The sequence below is a fragment of the Phalangium opilio genome, unplaced genomic scaffold (genome assembly GCF_054372755.1).
Source record: "Phalangium opilio isolate 3A_F unplaced genomic scaffold, DU_Popi_V2 ptg000039l_1, whole genome shotgun sequence".
Classification (NCBI taxonomy): Eukaryota; Metazoa; Arthropoda; class Arachnida; order Opiliones; family Phalangiidae; genus Phalangium; species Phalangium opilio.
Genome location: NW_028324162.1, coordinates 1653879 through 1681420, shown reverse-complemented (window position 1 = coordinate 1681420; position 27542 = coordinate 1653879).

Here is a 27542-nt window from a genome sequence, read left to right as displayed (position 1 = left end):
ACGTTACTTTGATACTATAGACATTGATATAAGGAATAGTTTAGGCCAAGCCGCGTCATTCGAGTTTGGAACGTCGACCTGTAAACTACACTTTAGACCATGCCAAAACCCCAAACATTAGAGTCTCGTTGCGAGTATAGGAGGTATTATTTAGATCAGGTAGGGGTGGAGGGGTGTCAAAAGTATTTGTCGGGACCCCCCACCAAAAAGGTCACGGCATAGGGAGTGCCCTGAAAGGGTTATTTAGATGGGCACGCCCCTTATTAATTAGAGGTGCAAAGTATTTGGCACCTAGAGCCATTAGTACGGGACAAAAGATTCTTGGTGACGTAATGCAAGGTCAGAATGTGAAAAGTGCCGCGAAAAAGAGATTGCAGGAAACTTATGAGAACATGACTGCTGCACAGCAAGGTTCAGGATTAAAGATAAAGAGACGCAAAGTTAATCGCCTGTCAGTTTATCACCGTCATTCAAAGCAGACGCCACGCGATATATTTAGCTCCTGATAAAATCATGTTTTCTCTCCAAGCTCTTAAGAGTGAATTGGACATTTTTGCCCCTGTGCCGATTCAAACTAGTGTCGAACATGCTCAAGGTGTATGGGCCAAACCCTTGGCGGCCATTGGTGATAGATCTACCCTCGAATACCTCATCTCGGGCAATGGAGATAGCTACATCGATGTAGCCCACACCATGCATTATAACAAACTCAAAATCACCAACGAAGATGGAAGTGATCTTCCCGATGCCGCCGTGGTAGATTTCGTGAACAACGCTGGCCACACATTGTGGAGAACTTGCGATGTTTTGTTGAACAATACTCGAGTTTCTTCAGCCGCTCAAAACTACGCCTTCACTTCTTTTATCGAAACTGTCTCAAATTACGGACCCGTGGCCAAAAAATCTCACCTTATGATGGCCGGATGGGAAAAGGATGAAGCAGGAAAGTTCGACGACTTTTCAAATAAAGGTTTCGCCGCTCGAATGGCTAAAACTGCTAAATCGGCCGTGATTGAATTTTTACACCCGTGTTTAGTGACGTGTTTAATATTCCCGAATATCTCTTAAACGGGGTGGACCTTAAAGTCGTGTTTACTCGCAACAAGGACGAGTTTGCCTTAATGTGTGAAGAAACAGCCACTCTCAAAAACTGTAAAGTCAAGATACTAGACACATCACTAGCGGTACGTTAAGATAAACTCAGTCCTAAAATATTGTTAGCGCATGAAGCCGCGCTTAATAGATGGAGCTCGTGTAGGGTATTATTTCGATAGCTACGGTTTACCAACATTTCTGCCTAGTATAAGAAGATTTTTATCTTTAAACTGCAGAAAATGGACTTTTGGTAAGCGACAACTTCAGAGGTTAGAAAGTAGCGTATGCGGGCAGTATAGCGCCCTCTATCTTATTCATAGAAGTAAGAAGAAAAGTACGAAAGCTTTCCTAAAGGCTTTTACCGCAAATCGAAACATTAACGATAAGAAAATTGCTAAACAATTTCAAATCATATACGGCGACTAAAAAAGTGTAAAAGGAGCTTTTTAACAAACCGTGTGGTTGCCTGGTGGTAATGCGTCCAGCTCTGTGTTGTTTCAACAACATTTGAGTCTCCATTCCAGGGTTCGACTTCCTACCAACGGCGCTTTATTAGTCCGGTATAGAAAAAAAATCTTCAGATACGGCTTGAATCAAGTTTAAGGAGGTATTTTAAATATTTAACTAATTTATTGTTAATTTAACTTAATTATGTATGTTATTATCACGCTAATTAAATGTTTTTTGATTTAAAATCTGATTGTAATAATAATAAGCCTAGCATAAGCATATCTTAAAGGATCAACCATAGGATAAGCCTACCAGGATCTACAATAGCATAAGCCTACAATAGTATAAGCCTATCCCTACAGGTACCAGCCACTTTACGTCATCAAAAATTAGCCGTGACGTCATCAAGAAAACCACCACCAGGTAGCTCAACAATTCAAATTGCCCGCCAACAACATCACGTGACGTCATAAATCCCTTCCCCCAATTCCTCCCCCCTGCCAACACCATCACGTGACGTCATCAATTCCCCCAAACCCCCGGGATGACGGTATAGAACCAAAAATTTTACCCCCCCCCCTGAAAGGGGGAAAGAAGGGGGTAAAAATTTTGGTTCTATACCGTCATCCTTTCTCTCTAACATGGATAAGCTAAAAGCCTTAAAAGGTCTCGTTGTAGAAGCGATTAATGGAAATACTACCATTTCTGAAAAAACTCTTATTTAAAAATGTTATTATCAAACGCTTTTTACCCTTTTGGGAAAATAATTTAAAATTTGAGAACAAATTTGCCATCAGCAGTAACAACGCAGGTCCTGGTGTTAATCAAAGTTATTGCACAGTATTTTATACAGTTGATCAATGAAATCTTTGGCAAATGAAAACATAAAGCAATATCACTTATTTGCAAAATAAAAAACGAAATCCATTACTCCCACTAAATTATCATATTTGTTTTTCTAATATATAGCTTGGTATATGTAAAACTTCGGCAATTCTTTTAAAGTGTTACCTTCTTTGAAATAAGGTAATATTTTAAAGTAATGAGAAATAAATACTAAAACACGTTTCACATATGATTTTAGGCACATTTCGATAAGACCTAATGTTGGGGAATGTGATATCACATTTCACATTGAGGTATAAATTGTTGAAAGAGATCAAAGTCAGGGTCACCATTTAAAAGTCAGGATTTTCATTGATGTTACCCAATGTTTGCGATTAGATGCCAATTTTAGGACTGGATGCCACTTGACTTTGAGGCGGTTTAAATTGTTCAAATAGATCGAGATCAGGATCACCATTTAGGAAACTGTATTCTGAACTGTCATTGACGGTTATCAATTTCTGTGGTGACCTTTTATTATCAGGAATATGAATCACAGGGATGGTTTTTAATGGTTTTGTTGGGGACGATAATTGTTCATGGTTAGTATTAGCTTTGCGTTTTTTCGATGTTTTGTTTTCTTGTTTAGAGAGTTGAATTTTGGACTCAAGGCTCTTTTCAAGTAAAACCTTTTCTTAACGACTTTTTATCTTTGAGGGCTTCCCTAGTTTCGTATTGATATTGCTCCAACAAGTCCCGAATTAAAACCTTTCCCTTGGTGTTTAAAAAACAATCCAAAAGTTTTAAAAGCCATTTCTTAGCATCAGTTCGACTATAAATAGAATGCCAACGTTCATTGATTTCAGAATTTTGAAGAATATGTCGTAAAGCCGTGGTTTTTAAATTTTGATGTCAAATTTTGGAAACATCAGTCCCATAGATTAAGTCTGATATTTGTTTTATTAATTTGAGGAGATTGAAGTATTGGTCTGTAACTGTGATTAATCTTCCTCTAGATAATTTTAGAGCCCACGTCTCTGTTTCATCAGGTTCTTTAAAATCACCGATAGGAGTTTTGTCCTTCATAATCCTTTTAGCTAATTCTAGAGGGCATTTCTTCTTTTTCATCAAAGAAAATGCGGTGTAGCCCGCAACATATCTTGTAACTGAAGTATTTTCAGTTATTTTGTTGCAATTGGAGATAGTGGTCAAGGCGTTGCGTTTCCGAGGCGACAGTCCAAGATATTCAACCTTTTTCCTTTGACGTTCTACTTTAGAATTTTCCTTAGAAACTACGTTTTCAACTCCAACTTCCATTTTCACCATTACTTCAAGAAAGAAATATTGTACTATGCAACTTACTAGGTTTTTTTGCATTTGTTGTGACACATTTTTATATGTGGCGCAAGAAGTACGTAAATGATTGACCATTCCTTGTTCATGTCTTTCAGTTTTAAGTATACTATGCGTTTGTTTTTCAAAAATCTTCCCTTGTAGAATTTAATTGTAGGCACTGAACCGTCGCTTAAAGGTATGGTGTAATTGCATCTCTAATAGAAACGCTCTCGAGATCGAAAAGAAATTTCATAATATGTTCTTTTTCGAAGCGAAATACAAAACTCAGGGTCCGTATCTTCTTCACAGTTAATTGATGGCAGTAGTTAACAACCCCTAAGAAATACAACAGTTATACACAATACAATTATACTTTAGTAGTTAAATTAATTAAAGTAAGGACTAAAATTTTCATCTTTTAACTGCTTTTAAGTGTTCTGGAGAGACATGCTGCCACCAGCTCTAGCGCCTGCGCCAGAAATTTGAAATTTTACCCCTCGCGTTCCACAACGGCTTTCCTTTAGGCCCGCCCACGAAGGAGGGAGTTACCAACGTCATACCGGAAGAAGAGCTTGTACTACAATTTCAGTCACGTGGCCTTTAGAGCTACATTTTTCAGTCGACCTTCCGCTCCCTACTTAATTCTCTCTGATACAATCAATGAATCAAATATTGACAGGTTGGGAAAAAAAGAGGACACAGAGATCGGGAAAACCCAGCTCCCCGCCTTAACAGTGGCCGCCATTGTTGTAAGCCATTCTGGCTGCATATTCTCTTTTCATTCATGTTTCCTTTAATCTTCATGCCAGATTTCTGATTGGTAGTTTCTTCTTCCTAATTTTCATTATCTATAATTCAAATATATGCATGATTTTAAATTTTTTATGTTCTATAGACAAACAATTTTCAATATACCGACGCATGCAACATTGTAAACTCTTTTTCAAAAGTCTTTGTCCGTTGATTCTTTTCGCAAAAATTCAATAACTCAAGAAACGATGATCACAGAGAATTGATTATCGAGAATTAGATACACATTTTAGTTCTTCATCAAGTGAGACACAGTTTGAAGGCGTGGGTCCAAGCACGCGCTAAAAACCCCAATTTTTCTAAAATCTGAAAATGTTTTTTAAATATTAGTTTTTTGAGAAAATAAGTGTTATATTCGTTATCAGCGCGGTCGATTCATATTTAGAAAGTCTTCAGTTTTCTTGTATCTTTATTGTTTCGCAAGACAGTTCAATTTGTTTAAATTTATAAAATTGAAAACCATCTAAGTTCCACAAAAAGTAAAAATGAAAACTTTACCCAGATACCTAGAAAATCCCATATAGGGTGTTTCTTCCTGTCTTTTTGTTCAAATGACGAAATAGTGAAGTCCAGCTAACTTTTCATTATGTTTAAAGGGATACATAAATGCTCTGGATTTTACATATTTAGTGTTTCCAGGAGCGCAGATGACAAAGGAGTCTCGGACGCTAGCTTCCACAATGTAGAGTGCAATGGGATCCGCGTACGTCACAGCTCGGCCGAAAATGTAGTTGTATCGTTTGCCATAGAGGCGCTTATCAGACAGAATAGCAGACGATGCTTTTTGGTGGATTATATGTGGCACCAAAGACTGCTGGGAAAATGTTTTTGTAATAACGGACTTCTAACAATGGCTACTGAGGTTCGTCTTATCCGTTTGCGACATAAATATACACAATATAGTTACTTTATTGAAACAGCTGTCACCGTTGGTGTTAAGAAAAAAGATAAGACTACATTTTGTAACTTTAAACCTACTAAACAGTCAAAGTACTTCCAAACTAGCAGAGAAACACATCAAAAGCCGGGTACGCCAAGGCTTAATTAACAATTTGTGTCCACTGGAGTGATTGGACTCTGGTTTTCAAAATATAAAAGCAAGTTTTTAAAAGATGCCAAAACACAATGTTATATATATGTTTTAGGGCCAAAATATTCCGTGTTTCTTTTGAATTAATTGGCTGTTACAAGAGGCTGGAAAAATTAATCATTATCGATTTTGGGTTTTAAAAGATCGTGAGTGATTTCTTTTCCCAACCTCTTGTAGCTATTAATTAAGTCAAGAAGAAATTTAGAAAAATTTGGCACTGAAACACATTTTAGTTTTTCAATAATGTACGTACGTTACTCGCTAGGCTTGCCATTATCAATTTTAACTCTAATACTCGTTAAGCCTAGGCTTATTATAAGCAGACGATACGTATTTTTAAAGATAGGCTCCAGACGCGATTTCCTAGATCTCCTTTCGAGACTTTGCAGCCACGCTATTGGTTGGAAAATAAAGCTCAAATTTCCTAAGAGAGGTGGCACTGACGTAATGATTTTGGTTAATAACCGTGACGTTCGCGGATCCCATTGCCCTATACATTATGGAAGCTAGCGTTCGAGACTGCTTTGTCATCTGCTCCTGGTGTTTCACTTGTAAAGATTACTTCTTAGTGAATTAGTAGTGTTTGCACTATGGGGATAAATCTCGTAATTTAAAGGGATAGGACCAAGTTTCTTCGTCTAGTATAAACTGCATTTGGTTACATATAAAAAACTATGCCTAAAATTATGTGGTGTACATAAAAGTCTGAAAAAAGAATTTAATTACGTAAAAAGAACGTTATAAGTTTAAAAATTTAAACTTTCATGGGCAGCCACCAACTTGTTTAGCCCCGTTGCTTCGTCACAACGGGATACGATCCTATTGGTAGGAAAAAAACTGGAATGCTTCCACCGATTTTAGGTTCTGCAGTAGGATTTTTTATTACTTTTTGTACTGTAGTCTGCTTCAGAATCAAAATGTCAAATTCTAGCGGTGCTGAGTTGGAACTTTCGGGTTCTGGTGATAGCATTCGTGATAATAGTTTTTCAGCGTCGGATTTATAAGATAGTTTAGAATCCGATCAATCTAACATTATTAACGAATCGAATGAGAACGATTCATCTTCTGAGAGTGATTATGAAGTGTTCGGACTGCAACCCTACGAGTTTGAACTCTTGGTTCGGGAACCTGAACTTCGCCAAGTAGGCGGTCAAACCCCAATGGAAAATGATAATCCCCGCCTTCATAACACTGAATGGTAATAATATGACTTTAATGCTCATTTCTCAGAGATTTCAGCATCCGAGCCCCATCTTTATAAATGAGTGTTCCTTCAACAGGTGTAATTGTGGGTTTTGTTTTGTCATGCCAACGTGTAGGAAAGTTTTTGTTGCCGAGAAGAGCTTCCTAATCAACGATTAATTGTTGCAATTGGAGAATTTAATTGCATTATTGAAAGCGAAACTTTTAAGGACATAATGAGGCGAAACATTTTAAATATTCTTTTTGATAATTTCCGAGAAAATAATTATCAGCCTGCTGAGGACAAGATAAATCCGTAACTTTTACTTGATGGTTTCTAAGAAAGTTTTATCCACACACATGTTCAAAACTGTTAATTGTGGCCTCGTTTTTTAGTACCTATGGATATTTGATTTATAGACTATATAAAAGATGGATATACAGAGTTTTGGGAAAACGAGTGAGACGCCCAATTCTAAGTTGCGCTGTTAATAGGATTCGACGAGAATATCCATCAGATATTAATAAAGGTTTTACCATAAGTTAATTATGCCTCTAAGTACACAAATCGCTTCCACTTCTATGGCAATAGTGTTTGTCTGGCTCCCTTTAATGAAACCCTATACTCTCTCCGTATCATTTATCACCTCAACTTCATTACAAAATTGTACCGCCTAGCCTAGCGTTTCTTTTATCCCTTTAAGAATGTTTCAGGACTGAAACCGCCTCTATCTCACGAGAGAGAGAGGGATTTGGGGTTGCTCAAGTAAAATTCGTTCCCCCCCAGTGCCTGCCTATACGAAACGTAAAAATCTCCTTTATTCCGCTTTATGATTTTTTTCGTCTCGACCGCTTGGTAACTGCACCGCGACAGAAATTTCAAAATTTTCTCTCTTCGGATCTTAGCGCTATACGAGTTCTGACGTCACAGAAGCCTGCAGAAGATGCCCAGTTTTAACCCGTATTTGTGTACTTAGAGGCATTATTAACTTATGGTTTTACGGATCCTAGCCCAGCTTCAAGGGTTATTTTTACCGCAAGAAAACAATTTTCTACAACATACTTTATTACATTTTTATAAATATTATTTTGTTAAATGAAAACTAATGCGAAAACCTTCCTGCTGTTTTAAGTGCCTCCACAGCTGCTTCTTTATTTGGGTGGGGAAGCTCTGCTGATAATGGCCTTGGAATTTCAGCTTGTGTAGCAAGGCTCTCATTGCGATCTTCTTCGTATAAAGTTCGCATTTTGTGAGTAGTGTTTGAAACAGTTTTTATGCGTATGCTAAGAAATAATTACATTTTAAACTTTGATTTTGATGGTAGTGACTATTATTTCTTACCGAAGGTCGATGCTTGCATGATTGGTTTTACAGAATAGTCACCTTTTTTCAACTTCTGGAAATATACATTCCATTTTAGGTTACCATTTGTCGTAGTGGCTTGGATTTTGTCAGAGTTTTCTATATAATGTAGAGCCGCTAATAACATTCCTACAATAGAAATTAAAAAATTAAAAAAGATTTAAATTAGTAATGAAACATTTCGAGTGAGACGTTTTGTTCAGGGTTGACACAGGTAAGAAAAAATGAATAACTATGAGAATTTCATTCCTAAAAATATAAGCCAACCCTGTTATTTACAAAACTAGTCCTTAATTTCTGGATAGACATACCTAGCTTCCATCCCTTAGTACGAGTAATGAGTGTCTTTTGGGCCAAAATGGATTACTACTGAATTATGCGCTTCAACACTTAAAGTCTGGGTTTCCGGGGATATTTGTATTATGCCTTTTTCAAATAGACAAATTATTTTTTGATTATGTAAAGCGGATAACACCTGGAATAAGTCATTCTCTCTTTTTTCTCATCTGAAGCCAGATCACCATGTGTGCATTTGGAAAGGGCCTGCCATGGCCTCAATGAATATTAGCAACATGCCATAACACTGACAAAAACTTTGCTTGAATGAGTTTAGCAATCCCCCGAGGGACTGCTATCTCTCTCTTGAAGGAGTACACCTGATTTCAGATACATGAATTCCTCCATTTTCAACTTTATGAATTCATGATTCTCTACTGAATACTGAATTTTGAACGGTTCTGCCGTTTAAAGCGCCGCCAGGCTAGCCCCTTGTGACTTTTGCGACGCCCGCTCCGCCCTCACCAAGGCCCAACGAAAGTTTAAGCGCAAAAAGGAAGATAACATGGAGTCGCTGATAGGATCCAATCCGAAGGCCTTCTTTGCTCACGTGAACAGCAAACGAAACACGGCCCTGGAACGCGCTGATGGTGACCTCACTACCAACCCGTCGAAATCGCCACCATATTCAACAGCCACTTCGCCCAAGTTGCCTCGAACTCGCTCCCCCAACTCCAACCACGATGCCCCTCTGCCCTGCCCAGCGCTACACTGAGCCCGTTCTCCTCTTCGGAACTGGACGTGCTCCGCCAACTCACCAGACTTCAACCGTCCAAATCGGCTGAACCCGACGGCCTTCACCCCTTCCTGCTTCGCGCTCTGGCCCCGACACTGTGCGGTCCCCTGTCGATGATTTTCAACGCCAGCTTCGCTCAAGGCACCGTTCCGCAAGCCTGGCGTCTGGCCCACGTCACTCCCATCTACAAGAAGGGTGGTCGATCCAGGGCCGCCAACTACCGTCCGATTAGCCTTACCAGCGTGGTTTGCAAAGTCTGTGAACGTATCACCAAAACCATCCTTGATGCCCATATTGCCGCCACGGACTTCGTGCTCCCCTCCTAACATGGCTTTCGTGCCCGTCGCTCTTGCGAAACCAACCTGCTGGAGGCATCTCACTCGTGGGTTACTTGGCTAGATGATGCCGAGCCAGTCGACGTCATCTACCTCGATTTGTCGAAGGCGTTTGACACCATCCCAACGCAGGGCATTACTGAGGGTCTCATCAGTGCAGGCATATCAGGCTCGACGCTCAGCTGGTTAACCTCGTTCGTGACCGGCCGCATACAGCGTGTTGTCTTCAAGGGTCAGTCTTCCCCGCCTCTGCCCCTACACAGTGGGATTCCGCAAGGGTCTGTCCTGGGACCGCTCCTCTTCAGAGTGTTCATTAACTCGCTCCCCGCTGTAGTCAACAATTCGCTGGTCTTATTGTTTGCGGACGACTGTAAACTCTCCCAACGGGTCTCTGGCTCGGCCGACTGCCTTGCCCTCCAGGCTGACCTGGACGCTGTCCTCGCCTGGGCCGTAACCTACGGCCTCCACTTCAACTTCTGTTTTTGTTTTCTGTTTGTTCTTATTGTTCTTTTTTAATGTATTACTACGCTGTTTTGTTTTTTACCATGGAGGGGGGTTGTACCCAAGCCCTGGCGGTTTCACAACTCTATCCCTCGAGTTGCATTAAATAAATAGATAAATAAATATCGTTTTGAGTCTAGATAATTTTATGAAAAATGAAGGCTTAAGGACCTTTTTTTAACTTGTCTTGAATTATTTATGAGACAAATTCGCCCATTCCATCTGAATAAAAATTTATCTCTTCCTGGTTCAACTTTGCCTTATTCCAAAGTTCCTATCTGCAATTTAGCTTTCTCAATTGCTGGATCTTTTATTTAGATTTTCTAAAATAGCTTTTACTTATATACTTATATATCCTCTCATTGAAAGGAAAAGTGGTATCATCAACTCAGAACAAAATTCAAGAACTAGGTTCGGTTTGAATGAAGTTGACACTTTGAAAGCAGCCAAATTGAAGTACGGCAAATCATCTTATAAAAATCAAGGTTCTAAACTTAGATCCTCAAACATGATTTGTTCAACAAATCTTGATGAGGACGCAAGCGAACCACCTGTGGAATGTTTTTCTTCCCTTCAAAGTGGTACCACTAGTATTTCCAGGTCTCTGGAGACCATAACCATTTTCAGTAACCAAGAGGCGATTACCAATGACAAAAACCTAGAGGCGATTGCAACTGAGAGTAATTTAGAGGCGACTACAACTGAGAGTAATTTAGAGGCGACTACAACTGAGAGTAATTTAGAGGCGACTACAACTGACAGTAATTTAGAAGCGACTACAACTGAGAGTAATTTAGAGGCGACTACAACTGACAAAAATTTAGAGGCAACTACAACTGCTTACCATACTTCGAATGGTGGTTCTCATAAGTCGACTGCCACTCATATTTGTAGACGGGAAAAAACTCCTAGAAGTTGATGGCTTTTACACAGCCGCAAAAATACTGTTCGCGGTTTATTTTGTTTCTAACATAGAATACAATTGCAATATCGATAAGTCCCTAAAATTTATAGAAACTTTCTTTCTGGGAATGAAGAATTCCAAATGTGGTTCTGCTGTGGGCAAAGTAATTAAAAAATTCAATTAATTTTCACGTAAGAAATAATTTGAAAAAAATATTACTGCACTTAGTTTTCTTCTCTTCTATGACTTGAGCGAAAATACTTTGTTCCTTGTATTTAAAAAAATCTTCAAATTAATCGAAAAATAGTAAAACTTCTTTCTTTGTCTAAAGCATGTAAAATAATATGTGCTTAATCAGATGATTAACATACAAGGACCAAAACTTTCTTTTTCTTTCTAATGAAACAATTTATGTTCGGTTTTTGACATTTATGAGTTTTTTTCTCAGTTAGAAAAACCATTTTATTATATTGCTTTTCGAAATATTTTAATATTATTATTTGATTTTAAAAATAAAATTAATTTTGGGCTTCACTCTTAAATTGAAAATGAGCTCTGATATTGTTGACTATATAGTAAATAATTTAACTAGTTTGACGGAACTGAACCAAACTGCTCTAGCAGACGACCTTAGGGTTATTCATGTTTTCTTTAGGAAATAATATTAGTGATGCAGTTCTGTTGGCAACCAGAGTCGAGATGAGATAGTCAGTAATTTCTCCCTAGTATAAACTAATATTTAACTATTTATATTTATAAACCATGTCCTACTAATTTAAATAAAACATTATGTTTCTAAGAACGGCGTCGTTATTAAACATTGTCATAAGAGGATTCACAGATAAGCCTAACAGATATCCATCCTCTCTTTATGATAAAATGTGGTTTACTACATTCAAAATTTAAAAGAAAATATTTTTTGAAGTTAAAGAATATTAAAGTTCAATGTCGCTCTTAATTGGGTGACTATTAAATTTTTCATTTCTAAATTAAAATAAAAACCTTTGTTTGTAAAATATTATTCACATATAATGTAACGGGCGTTAATTGTGAAACTGTATATACATATGTATTTCAAATTTTGTACTTTAAAATAAAGAATGAATGAATAACTGATTTGGAAATTTTCTAATTATTCCTACCATAATTACTTTAGTACACTATCATACCATATACCGTTTTATAAGGCGCCTACAACCTAATACAAGCCAACCATGTATGGTTATTTTCAAAACCATTGTGAGCTGAAGTAATCACCTTAAATGGAAATATATACCATAAAGGGTTTACAGTTAAAACTTTCAGGTATTCAATCAAAACCATTTTCTAATTAATAGCCTTGAAAAGGTTTATAGTTAAAACTTTCAGGGTTTCAGTCTAAACTATTTTCAAATAAAAAGTCTTAAAAGGGTTTACAGTTAAAACTTTCAGGGTTTCAATCTAAACCATTTTCCGATAAAAGGTTAACAAAGGGTTTTAAATTAAACCTTAGAGTTATGAATTATACAGCGTATTATTCTAATGGTATATCATGGAACGTTCTCCGGTTTTGATTTTGGAAAAAAACGACCAATTCATTTATGGTTTCAATGGAAACCATTATTTTTTACAGTGCAGCATGGTAAATGTTAATGCTATATTTTAATGCATTACAAGTAAATGCTCTTTCAGACAATCCAACTTTTTGACTCAGCTTGACGGGTCAACTCTAGTTGAATCAACTAGTTGGATCGTGTGAATAGACGCTGGATGAGTTGACTCACCAAAAATGTTGGGAAGGAAACATTGGACCAGTGATCCAATTTGTGCTGACTCAATTTTTTAAGTTCATTTCTCCAGACAATCAAAATAAATTACCAAAAAAAGCCTTTTTCGCGGGTTATTTCGTAAGTGCCAAGTTAGGTGGCGCTTCAAAAGTTCCATTTGGCGGAAAAAATTTAATCGTGTGAATAGGAAGGATTTATTTCACTTTTCTCTTGAAATGTTTGGCAAGTTGGGCAATTTGATACAACCTTTTGACCCATCGAGGTGAGTCAAAAAGTTGGATCGTCTAAAAGAGCCTTAATTTGTACAAGTAAACATTATAAACCAACTTACGCAATGCAATTGAATCAAAAATATACAATTTTTATGCATAAGAAGCGAAAATAGACAAATTATGTACATTAGAGACGAAAATAGACTAATTTAATACTTTAGAAACAAAAATACGCAAATTATATACATTAGAAAGAAATGACAATTTTAGTGGCCATAATGAAACTCGTCCCGCCTAATACGGGGCTGACGACGACCACGCCCTCCATTAATATTTTCCACTTCTACAAATACGTCATTGTGTCCATCTGGAGAGGGATCTGGGAGCACGGTAGTTCTCCGCGCCAAGTCGAGCACTGACATCCTTTTCTCGAAGCAACTCACGGCACATTTAAGCCCACTTTAACTTCGTGATGGGTATAGGTAAAAGTCTGAAATTTTGCTTGCCGCGAGGACTGTCAATCCTAGCTATAGTTTCTAAATTTCAAGTTCCTACCCTATATACTTTTTGAAATATCGCAGGTGAAATATACCTTAATTTGTCACTCACTCACCGATCGTCATAATTCTAAGGTACTTCTAGAGGAGATAGAAACTTATAATTTATGATTTAGTTTTCATTTATTTTATAAAGCACAGTAAAATTGAAACGTCCCCAAATGTTTATAAAATTGCTCTTTAGTTCTTGACATTAAAACTAGATGGCGCTGTCGTCTTTTCAATAGAAATAATGTGGGTTCTTGATGAGAGGACGTAACGGTCCAAAGTTAACCGAAAGTTAGATACATATTAAAGCTAATAGCAGTAGTATTTATTTATTTATTTATTTCGAACTGAGGGGATCGGGTCGCTAAGCCAAGTCGGCTTGTGTGCAACCCCCCAAAAGCATAAGGTAAATCAAATAAACAAACAAAAATTAGAATAAAAAATAAATATTCAGGAACTCTTTCGAATCCAATCCGTAACACTTCGACGGAAATGGACGGAACATTCTAATAATAGGAAGTCTTCTGGCACCGACTTCCAATCGTTGATTACCCTTGAGGTAAAATGACTGCTTTAGAAAATGACTTAGCCACAGGTTTAACAAGTTTAGTTGGATGTCCTCTTGTGCGTAAATTCGTTGAAGGGACGAATAGGCCAGACATGTCAGCATGAACATTGCCTCTGTAAATGTCGAAAACGTAAACCAGGTCATTGACACGTTGTCTAAGAGACGGGGAAAGTAGGCGGAGGTGCTCATCACGCTTAGCAAAAGACATGTGGCTCAATCCCTTCGTGACCTTCGTGAACCTGTTGTGAGCCTTTAAAAGTTGTGATTGCTGCGTTATTCAAGGAGGACACCAGATGACAGATGCGAAGTCAATAAGTGGTAAAACAAGGGAATTGTAGATTGTACGCATTAGGTTTGTTGAATGATGGCAAAAATTACGTCGCGTTAGCCCATTAATACTATTAATACGATTGGAGATGCGTTGAGTATGGGTGGTAAAAGTAAATATCTCGTCCATAAAAACACCTAGGTCCCGCACTGAGGGCGCTCGAGATAGAGTGATACCATTGATTTTGTAAGGAAACCTAGAGTTTTTTGTTCCCAAATGGAGCACTGTGCATTTTTCCGCGTTAAATTGCATCCCGTAGGAAGACGCCCAAGCGATGACGTTGTCTAGATCTTGCTGTAATAGAATGCTGTCATCCTCGGTCGTGATGGCCTTATATAGTTTCGCATCATCCGCGAACAGAAGCATTTTAGAGTTGCTGACAGTGGTAGGTAGTGAGTTTATAAAAATGGAAAAGAGTAGTGGTCCAAGAACTGAGCCTTGAGGTACTCCACTTTGTAGCTCGCGATACGGAGGAAGCGAAACCCTTGTAGACCACCCGATGACGCCTATTCGAGACAAAGTCTACTAACCAGGCAAGGGCATTCCTGGTGATACCAGCACCCATCAAAGAGGAGCGAATGGCGGAAATTGGAATGGTGTCAAGTGCTTTAGTGAGATCGAGGTATATAACGTCAACTGAAGCTCCATTTTCAAGCCATTGTACCCAGTCAGTAGTAGCAGTTAGTAGATTGGTCACCCATGATTTTTTTCGCAAAAAGCCATGTTGGGATGAATGAAAGAACCCAGTACTTCCAGAAAATCGTCAATTTGAATTTTCGCGATCCGTTCGCAAGTTTTACCGACTTGATTTGTTAAGCTAATTGGGCGAAAGTTCTCCTTCTCAAGACGGCTCCCTTTCTTATGGATTGGAGTGACATCCGCGGTTTTCCATTCCACCGGAGCAGTACCCGTAGAGAAAGAACGATTGAACACCAGGGCTAATGGACCGCAAAGGAGAGCAGCTGTAGATCTTAAAAGATACGGGTGTAATTCATCTGCGCCGGGAGATTTCGAGGCATCGATAGAAGAGAGAATATAGAACACATCCTGGACAGTACAGACGAAAGAAGTCAAAGTATGGCAATCAAGTGGCTCGCCTCGTAAGGAGGGCACAGCAGAAACATCCACGACGTTAGACGAGACCCCCGCGAAATAAGCGTTTAAATTTAAAAGAAATGTGTCGTAACTGATGCAACATTCCTATATTCGGATATAGCATACAATCTTTTCGGCATATTCTCTGGGGGTCGAAAGATGTAAATCAGCGTAAATATGGACAAACGTTAGCAATTATATTAGCAAACGAAGTATAACGAGAGGGTCTACAAAAAGAAGTGAGATCCTATTTAAAACATTAACATGTGCAAAAATGGGCCAAGCCTCGCCTCGTGCCATCTGTTATAAATTAAATTCTTTTCCTAATTAATAACCAATATTTTTTGACTCTATCATTATTATACATCTTTGTTCGTATCAAAAATAACGTGACTTGGCAATCGCCAAACGTGTACATAGGGTTATGCATAACTCGCCTTATAAACTAGTAAACAGGGTTATGCATAACTCGCCTTATAAACTAGTAAACAGGGTTATGCATAACTCACCATATAAACTTGTACATAGGATTATGCGTGACTTTTCTTATAAATTTGTACATATCCCCTCGACCATTAACGATTTACTGAATATCCCTTCAATTATTTTGAAATCTACTACGATTTAGTGAATATCCCTTCAATTATTTTTAACTCTACTACGATTTAGTGAATACTCCCTTGACTTCCTTTTAACATTATCTACGTGCGATTGCCAAGTCACGATATTTTTGATACGAACAAAGATGTACAATAATTATGGAGTAAAAGAATATTGGTTATAAATTAGGAAAAGGACTTAATTTATAACATAATTGTTCAATTGGCAATTGAATGAGAAGAAGATGACAGACTTGGCTCTACATGCGATTTCAGAAAATTTTACGGCGGAGATGCCACGAGGCGAGGCTTGGCCCATTTTTGTACATGTTAATGTTTTTGATAGGATTTAATATACACAAAACAAATGTTTACTTCCAAAATTTAAATGTAATATGTGTGCATTATTTCCCAAATAATAAAAGATATCCACCTATTTTTCATTCAAATTAATTTCCTAATGAATATTAATTAGGCCTAATAAGCTTAAACTATCAAATTAAGAGGTTTCTTAATTTCACAAAAATATTACAATCTAACATGCAAAAATCCAAGGCTTAACAACATTTTACTTTTATATTAAACGCTGCAAAAGAATTGACTAATAAACAGTAAGTAAGGTGGGGTGGTGAAGTGGTTAGCACTTTCGCCTCGCAGCAAGAGGGTCCTGGGTTCGATCCCGGACTGTGGCACCGGGTGAAAAACCTGGGAACAAACCCTTCTGCGTAGAGTTTGCAAGTTCTCTCCCCACTTGTTAAAGGAGTTTTCCTCCGCGGTCTAACCCGGTTTCTCCTTTCCATCAAAACTTGCAGAGGTTAACGGTTATAGTTAGTATAGGGCGCTGTCGGTTAGCTGTGGCATAGGGGCTAGCCACCACCTCTCTATGCATTGAAATCGTGACCCATTGAAATATAGCCCACTGGGTGTTATGGACACGAAATAAAGCTAGAAAAAAAAGTAAAATTACGTTATGAAAGAGGAAGTGACGTACATTTGGTTTGGATAAAGGTTTGGCGAGTGATCCATATGTCGATTTGGATTTGGGTTAGAGAATACGGTTTTAAGCGACCTGTCCAAATGGAACCAATCCAAACGTTTAGATTTGGATTCCCGTCCAAATGATTTAGATTTTTAGAGAATAGGGTCCCAGGGATGTCAGCTTCCCACAAATAAACCGGTTTTTGGTTATCCGATTAATATAAATGGCCGGTTTAACCGATCTAGAAAACTGGACAAAAAACCGGGTTTTATCCGTCCGTTTATATTAAATGTTGAAAACTGCTTTACTTCAAGGTAAAGTCAAAGAACTAATATTAGTAACGATTAGGTAGTACCGAGAGGCTTTAACTAATGCTGTTTTCCATTGGCATTCTACAATATGCCAATGGTAAATTACTCGATAGAGTAATTCTCTTGAAATGAGAACGAAAGTTCCTTTAAAACTGCATTATTATTATTATGCCACCAAGACGAGAATGAGAAAAAGTATGGATGACCGACCTTAGGGTCAAAGCAACCGTCGACAAACAAGCAAAAGAGCCACGGTCCTACATCCTTAATACTCCAAATGGTACTGTTCGAAGGAACCGTTATCATCTTATCCCAATCCCTTCAACCACCCAACCCGATGAGTCAAGAATGAGCTGCCAACCCGGATTTAACGATATCCGGACAACCAACGATCCAGAGTCATCCAGAAATTCAATTCGAAGCCAACCGCAACTAATACGACCCTCGGTGGAGTCGACAAATGCCGACCCAGATGCAACGGGTGCCAAAGAGATCGACATCAATCCAGACGCGCCGCTGACCACTCATACGACATTAACGAACAATAGACGAAGAAGCGGACGAACAATAAAAAAATTAGATAAACTTAACGTATGAAAATTATAAACTTAGGGAAAGGATGTGATAATATATAAACTGAGCTAGGTTATCATATCAACTGAACTGATCTGAACTTAAGAGTTAGCATTCTCTTTCTTGTATATATAAGCTTCTGTCTTAAGCATTCGGGCAGTTCTCTCCTTAATCACGATGTGACGCGGTCTTTTAGACTAGACTAATTTTATAAGTCATCGAAATAAAGATTGTTTAATCGGACTTTATAGTGTAATTTCTAAAGAAAAAGAAATACAACAGCTTTGTTGTGAGTAAATTCTGACTTTTGACGCGTCAAGAACTAGCGAATGAATGCACCCCGTTCCCAAATTTCTGAGCCTCGGCCTCTCGGCCTGAGGAGTTAAACGAATTCACCAAATAAAATATTAATTATTCTTCCTCAGGAGCTCGAGTTAACCACATGACATCAATATGGTTATATCCTTTACATTTAGAGACTGTTTTGAACACGTTTATACCATGGTGTTTCGGTTTATGCCCACTTTACTCTAAGTTTAGATTTTAAACGTGTTTTCATTGCGCTGTTGTGTTTAGATTTTATGTTTAGCTATTAAACCCATTGGTACTAGTTGGTGTTTAGTCTTTGCACGTGAAATCTACGGGTTTAGATTTTCAACATGTTTAAATCTAATGGATGTGCTCAAAATCTATACGTTGTTTATTCTGTGTATCTAAAAGTTTTTCATATCTTGTACTATGAAGCGCACGGTAGTTTCTCCTCGCTTGCACGTTTCGTTCAATAAAAAGAGAGAAAATTTGTCCTTTATAACACCACGCCAGAAATTCGATTTCATATTCTCTCTCTCTAGCACGCAGGAAGTAAGGCATATGTTCTCGCTAGTATTAACGGTAGTGAGGTTTATTCAAGGCGAAATTTCACCGGAGTTTAATACCCTTTTTTAAAAAACGTTTTCTATTACGTGATACTCAGTTTTACAGTTATTTATTTTAGACATCCCTCGAGCATAGTATTATTATTACGAATATATTATGAATTGTATATCTTAAAGTTAGTCCAAGATAGCTGACATCTATTGTATCTCTAGACCATGTAAATCGAACACAGCCCAATTTTTTAATTTAGTTCTGTGTTTCATTGTAGGTTTCCCCAATTTTAGCCATCTATTTCAGGCAATACTTTGAGCTCGAGTTCTTACATTGAAAACGCTAAAAATAATAATCTTCTCTTTATAAATCATATTCATGTACTCTTTTAAAATGTGTTGTTGTAATCAAATTTGCATTTCTTACTTTATTTCCGTTAACCACTATTAAGAAACTAAATTGTGGTTGGATTAACTAAAAGCCTTGATTTTAACCGATTTAAGGTGGTCTTTTTTGATGAAAGCTGAACAATTTGTTTAAAATATTTTAATGAACTATACATAAACGCATTAGGGAAAGAGTTCAAACTTGGCGCGAGATTGAGTAGTCTTGGAAGTAGCAAAGGTCCACAGGTTAGAAACCAATTTATTAATTGCGAATCTTTAGGAAAACTAAACGGGGGAAGCAGTTTACTATTGTGGACGCTAGAGGGTCAACGGTTTCCAAGTCTGGTTTAAAAAAATTCTTATTTCCAAGGATTTTCCTGAGGAAGCGGGTTAACCAAAGTTTTCCTACTGAAAAGCTCGGGAAAACTCGCGTTGTATTATCGTTAATACTATTCGGTAAAATCATGTGGTTTAATTTAATTTTACAAAATAGATCACAGAGTGAAGCTTCGAGTGTCCGGAAGAAATAGCGGCTCACAAAGTTTTATATAATTATTCTGCTACTACTTTCATTTGGTGTCAAATCGACATCAGGGATGCAGGGTGAATCAGTGGGATGACTTAGTTTTCTGTTTTTTCAGTGCTCCTATTAAGTCTTCCTAAGTTTCTTCCTAAAAAGTCAGAGAAAGGGCCGGGATTTCGTTTGCTGTATCAAACCATGCTTCAAGCAATTCTAAATATGGGCCAGGTGTGGTGAAGTGGACTCTGGGAAAAACACCTTCAATTGGTCAGTTATATTTAAAAAAATTGGTCCAGTTAGGCATTAATTTCGCCCAAACCCAAATGCTAGATGAATCATTGTCATTGAGGATCAATAATTTGCCAATCTACATGAATGATTGTCTTTGTGGATCAATAATAGACCAAACTAGACTACCCATTTTTGATCTTTAATAGGCTAAACTAGATGAATCATTCTAAATCAATAATAGGCCAAAGTAGAAGAATCCTTGCAGATAATATAGACTATTCGACTGGACGTCAGCAACTGTTTTCATAATGTTAAAAATGTTTGGCTCTGATTTTTCCTATATTGGATATATTGACCCTTGACCTCAAACATCTCAGCCCACAGTTTGGGCTTCAAAACGACACTTCTACAATGTTTTTAATACAGTTTAGTAGTAAACCTTAAATCTGCTAACGTGGATGCTCTAAAATAACGTAGTCTGACGTTGAAAACCGGCTTTGTAGAAATGTTCTACGGATGAAAGCATGATTTAAGCTCCTTTTTGAAACTCCAAAAGCTACGCAAATTGAAGTTAATTCAAGCTAACACCATAAAGGAACCTGCGTACCCCATTTTTTATAACGTTTCGCCTTATTTCAATTTTCTTGGTTAATTTACTTGAGAAAACGAATTTCGTGTGGATTATTATATTTCTGGTCTCAGATTAGATGATTTCGAGGGAGTGTCTCCAAAGAATATGGATCTAGAAAATATGATAATAAACTACTTCTAATGTTGATTCTGAAAATTAATTTGGACCAAAAACAACGCCGGCTGATAAGACGTTTTGAAGCATTGATTAAGATCTCAATTTATTCAAGAGAAAAAAAACACTCCTTGCTTCGCGTGTAAAAACTCACTTATTGCTCTCTTGACTAAGTAAAGTCTTTTCAAAATTGCTCTTGGGGCCTTATAACTGAAATATAAACTTGTGGAAAAAGTTTACACTAATGATTTGACTCACGCAATTGCGTTGAATAAAGCGGATCTCAAGAGTTTAACTTCTTTCTAATCGCACTAGCTTATTAAATCGCGTCCAACCACAACAGCTCATTTCTAGATTTTTGTTCTAAATTGCGAGGCATTAAGCGGACAAACGGACGTTTTCGCGTCACGCAAAATTATTAAATAAAGCTTTGGCTTTTCAAGTATAAAAACAGTAACCGAAGATTGCCCTTATTATGACCAACGGCTTTCTTAAAAGCGCGTTGAAACATTATCACGAGTAAATCAAGCTCATTCTTGGCCTGCCATACATTGTTCTTCTTTCCCGAAAGTTGCGTCGTTTAGCATACAAAGCGTAAGGAAAAAGCGAAACATTTTTGGTGCTTATTTTTCCGTATTTGTAAAACATTCCACGCGACTCTTTTCAATTCTAGAGCGTTTAAGCGTGCGTTCTTCCAGTGGAATAATTGACAAAACAGTCTAATTGACCATTCGCCTCAGCTTCACTATTTACTCAAGGGGACAAAATATATAAAGGTAACTCAAGAATTGATTACGCACAGGATGAATGGTGGGCGTGAAAAAAGACGGTCCTGGTGCTCCAGCATATGCAACTTCGCAATTCCCCATGTTAGACAGTCCAATTTTCGATACGAGTGCCACCTGTCTACCCCTGGAAGTTGAGGGTAAATAAGGCGGCCGATTCGTTGATGATAGTGATGTTAAAAGCCATTGTGACAGATTGGTGTCTATGAAGAATAGTCGGGCAGATTAGGAGAAGGTGCAATGAATAAAAGAATATTTATTTAGTCTCCATTACTACAATCTCCCTAAGTGTGAATTAATCGCCTTATATACCCTAAATTTACAAAAGTTCTGATATAGGTGTTCCCTAGAAGTATAACGTTAAAGATAGCTATGTTTAAAATTATTTTAGGAAATAAGTTTCTTAAACCGACTTAACTATAATTATCGTAAAATACTGACGATTATAATAATTAATATCAGTTATATTTATTTAATTATTTAGAATAAACTTCTTTCTATGTAATGACACAAGTGAGAGTTTATATAGAACGAGTTATGAAGATTGCATCTGAATCGAAACACTACACGCATATCAAAGTTAATATTAAAGCGAGTAGGATGAAAAGATCTCTTACAAAATGATAACATTTTCTTTTTGCAGAATACTAAATGGAAATAATTTAAATATTTCTCGGAATTACGATTCTTTTAGTAGTTGTGTAGCTATAAATCTGTTTCATCTCAATATTTCAAGAACATCTTTTGATATTAACATTTCAAATTTGGTGTTCACTTTTTAATTCAGTTTTAATTTATTTATATATAGTGTTAACGTAACTTTTAGCTTCATTAGATAATATGGATGTTAATATTTTATCTCTCCATGAGTGTTTAAACGATTTTGTCTATGAGATAAGATTCCATAGATTGTAACCAGAATTGACCTTTTTTCGTGTCTTATAGGAGGTCTTAACGGCTCAGAGTGAACCGAAAGTTAAATACACATTTAAGTGATAGTTTTTATTAATTCTAATGAGGACCTAATATCTATCTTTGTACACAAAGACGCGAAAAAGTAAGAGATAAGTGTAGAAAATTAATTTTTTGAAGTAACAGATCTTCAAATTTTCATTTTTGAAGACGTGATTATAAAACATCAATTATTTGAACAAATTTCTTATCTTAGATTTTTTCACCAATATTCCTTAAGTAAAATATTTTATCCTTAAACATGTGCATCATTTTAAAAATAGAAAACGTATGCATTTTATTTTATTTTTAAAATTCAGAGTTAGTTTGAGTATTCGGGCCTATAAGGAGAATAAAATGGGCAGAAAATTGTTGATAGCAGACAAAATAAAACAAGCATGAAAACTTAACAAAACGTGTTCGTTTATTTTAAATTTTTCGAGGTTTCAAAAATTGACGTGTTGTATCTCTCTCAAAAGATCACGATCAAGCTACATATCCTTTTGATTCTAATAACTACATCACAGTCAAAGGGCGAATGTAATTTTCGGTTCGCAATATTTTCAATTTTAAAATTTAAATATAAATTCTTCTAGCTCTATTTTTCAGATATCCGAGTATTGGAACTTCCTCGAAGCAAATGTTTCTAGAAAATAAACAGAAGTATCAAGGTAGTTTCTCTGAAAGTTTTGTGAAAAAAACTAAGATAAGAAATTTTTTCAAATAATTGATGTTTTATAATCACGTCTTTAAAAATGAAAATTTGAATATCTGTTACTTCAAACAATTAATTTTCTACACTTATCTCTTACTTTTTCGCGTCTTTGTGTACAAAGACAGTTTTGATTAATATCTGTCACTTCAGTCTTAATATGAATTAAAACTGTTTAGAAACTAGTATTTTAAAACGTATACTGAAAAGCAGGCGCTCCATTTAAGTCTTGTGGTGTTGCGCGTATATTAGTTACCACGTTTGAACTAACAAGGCCCTAACCATCTATTATAGAAGTATTAATCTTGATTGCTTCAACGCCCAGTCCAACTCAAATTGCCTTCCCGTCGTTTTCACGTGCAAAGCACAGTGGATGCAATAATACAAATAGATTCCGAAGACTTAGGCTAAAAAATTATTACGTAGACCTGTGAACAAAAACAATCTATACACGTGTGCACAAACATATTCCATAGACCTGCGCTGTGTGACCACATTTCCAAATTTTATAATTTTTCCTATTTTCGGATGTCTTTCTATTAGTTCCTATAATTTCGATAATTTTCCTATATTTTGAAATTGTAGATATTTTGTGCGCTCTCACTTTTGGTTTTGTTATACATATATCACCAAAGCTATGGAAGCCTCTAAAAAATTTGTCACGGAAGTCTGTGATGTTTTAAAGTTATAGCATATATTTCTAAGATTACGTTCCATAAGTATGACACTTCCTATATTTCGAAATGCTAGAGACTTAATGAGAGCTAGTTCGAGAACGACGCGAGAATTGACTACACGCGATTTTCTACTCCATCTTCCTATTTAGTCTGTACTAAGCCTTTGACAGGGCCTCATCAGGCGTCGCTTTACGAGAATATTATGACGTTTCATTTACGTCACTTAGAGACAAGGTCTCAGTTTCCAGTGACAAATTTATGTAACATATCTTACGAACTTATTGTTATAATTAAACCAAAGCTCCTTTGTAAATCTTGTTTTATTACTTTCAAAGCATTTGCAACCTATATTTTGCTATTTTTTCAAGAGTAGTTCTCTTGTCTTTTCCTGTTTTTTTAATTATACACCTATATCTATATAAATCAAAGTCCTGACTGACTGACAGACTGACTGATAATCATCGCCCAGCCCAAACCGCTGGCCCCAGAAGGCTGAAAATTTTGAGGAACGTTACTCGTAAGTAGTAGGCGCGTACTAAGAAAGATTTTTCCAATCCGCCGCCATCTTCATAAATGGCGCCCAGAAATGTAACAAATCTTCTCTTTGTAAGAAAGTCCGTGAGTTTCAACCGATTTCACAAATATTTAGTACACTGGGTTCCTTTAACCAATAGACGGGCTATATAGTCTTTCGGAATCGATTTGTTGCCATCATTTTAAATGGCGGCCAGATATTTAAAAACCTTTCTTTATAGAATGTCTGCGTGTAAAGTAAAAAAAAATGTCCCGACGAGCTGATGGGCGACGCCGAGTGCCTTCGCTCCTAGGATGCTACAAAAATATTAGTCGAATCTGTAAAATGTACCCATACTTGATGGAAGTTCTTACTACACTCAAGCGATGCCGCGGGTAACAGCTAGTCTCCTATAATTTCCTGAAAATCAATTGTAAATTTCCTATTTTGCTATAACTATTACAAGGTTATTTGTGGTCACCCTGAGTGCACAAACATATTTCGTAGATAACATAGACTTGTGAAAACACATGTTATATAATTGTGTTCAAACAGATCCCGTAGACTTGTGCACAAACAGATCCCTTAGAATTGTGCACAAACAGATCCCTTAGAATTGTGCACAAACAGATCCCTTAGAATTATGCACAAAACCATCCCTTAGAATTGAGCACAAACTGATGTCATAGACTTGCGCACAAAATGATGTCATAGACTTACGCACAAACAGATGTCATAAACTTGTGCAAAAAGAGATGTTATATACCTGTACACAAAAAGATTCCATGGACCTCTGCACAAAAACATTCCATACCCCTATGCTCAAAAATATGCTCAAGAATATCTCGTACACCAGTGCACAAAAATACTGCATATCCATTTGCACAAAAATATCCCGTATCCATTTGCAGAAAAATGTTCTTTAGACCTGTGCACAAACAGATGCAGGGGCCTTTGCAAAGACAGATTCCTTAGACCTCTGCACAAACCGATTCAGTAGGATTGTGCACAAAAATATTCCGTAGACCTGTGCACAAACAGATATCGTAGACATGTGCACAAACAGATTCCGGATACTTGGACACAAACGGAAGTCACAGGGTTGTGCACAAACAGATGTCATAGACTTGTTTACAAACAGAAGTCAAAGACCTGTTTCCATAAAGATTCCATACCCATTTGCACAAAACAATTTCATACCCATTTGCACGAAACGATTCCATACCCATTTGCACAAAACGATTCCATAGACCTGTGCACAAAAATATTCCATAGACCTGTGCCCAAAGAGATTCCATAAAACTGTGCACAAAAGATTCCCTAGACCTGTGCTCCAAAAAATATGCCGTAGGCCTATTGCACAAACAGATGCCGTAGACCTGTAAAGAAACAGATTCCGTAAACCTGTGCACAAACAGATGCCGTAGGCCTGTGTACAAACAGATTTCGGAGATCTGTGCACAGATTCCGTAGCCATGTGCACAAACAAATTGCGTAGACTTGTACACAAGTGGAAGTCACAGGCTTGTGCACAAGAGATGTCATAGACATGTTCAAACCAGATTCCATAGTTTTGTGCACAAACAGAAGTCATAGACATGTGCACAAAAAACATTCTATAGACATGTGCACAAAAAACATTCTATAGACTAGTGCACATCAAGTTTCCATAGACCTGTGCACAAAAGATTTCATGGAGATGTGCACAAAATATTTCATGGAACTGTGCACAAAACATTATATATGCTTGTGCACATAGAGATTCCTTAGACCTGCGCGCTAAAGATTCCATAGACCTGCGCGCTAAAGATTCCATAGACCTTCGCGCTAAAGATTCCATAGACCTGTGTACATAAAGATTTCATACCCATAGCACAAAACTATTCCATAACCATTTGCACAGAAATATTCCCTAGACCTGCGCACAAAATATTTCATAAAACTGTGCTGTGCACAAAAGGATTCCACTGACATATGCACAAAATATTCTATTGACTTTTGTATAATCATGTGACATAGACCTGTGTACAAAAATATTCCATGGACCTGTGCACAAAAACATGCCTTGGACCTGTTCAGAAACATTCCTTACCCCTATATGCTCAAAAATATTCCACACCCATTTACACAAACATTTTCCGTAGACCCGTGCACAAACAGATGCCGTAGACTAGCGCATAAACAGATTCCATAGATTTGCGCACAAATATATTACGTAGACTCGTGCACAAATAGATTTCACAGACTTGTACACAAACAGAAGTCACGTACGGTTTTGCACAATCCGATGTTATAGACTTGTGCACAAACAGATGGCATATGCTTGTGTAATAAACTGATTTCATAGACTTCCTCAAAAAGAGATGTCATCGACATTTGCACAAGAGATTCCGTAGACTTGTGCACATAAAGATTCTTCAGACTTGTGCACAAACATATTTTGTAGACCTATACATAGACTTGTGCAAAAATAGATTTCAAATATTTGTGCAAAATCACAAACCTTAGACTTTTGCACAAACTGATGCCATAGACTTGTGCACAATCATATGTCCTAGACCGGTGTACAAAACATTCTATAGATTTGTGCACAAACATGAGTCATATACCTGTACACAAAAATATTGCACGGACTTCTGCACTAAAACATTCCATATACCTGTACACAAAAATAATCCATGGACCTCTGCACAAAAACATTCCATATCCCTATGCTCAAAAATGTTCCTTACCCATTTGCACAAAAATATCACGTTCACCTGTGCACAAAACTATCACGTACACCTGTGCACAAAAATATTCGGTATCCATTTTCACAAAAATATTCCGTACACCTGTGAACAAAAACAGTTCGTACACCTGTGCACAAAAATATTCCGTACAATTGTGCATAAAAATATTCCGTACACCAATGCATAAAAATATTTCGTACACTTGTGCACAAATAGAATCACAGGCTTGTGCACATCAGATTCCATAGAGTTATGCACAAACATTTTCAATGCCCCTATGCTCAAACAGATTTCAAACCCTTATGCTCAAAAAGATTCCATACCCATTTGCACAAAAATAATACGTAGACCTGTGCTCAAAAATATTCCGTAGACCCTTGCTCAGACAGAAGTCACTCGCGTGTGCACAAACAGATGTCATAGACTTGTGAATAAACAGATGTTATAGACTTGTGCACAAAGAGATGTTATAGACTTGTTCACA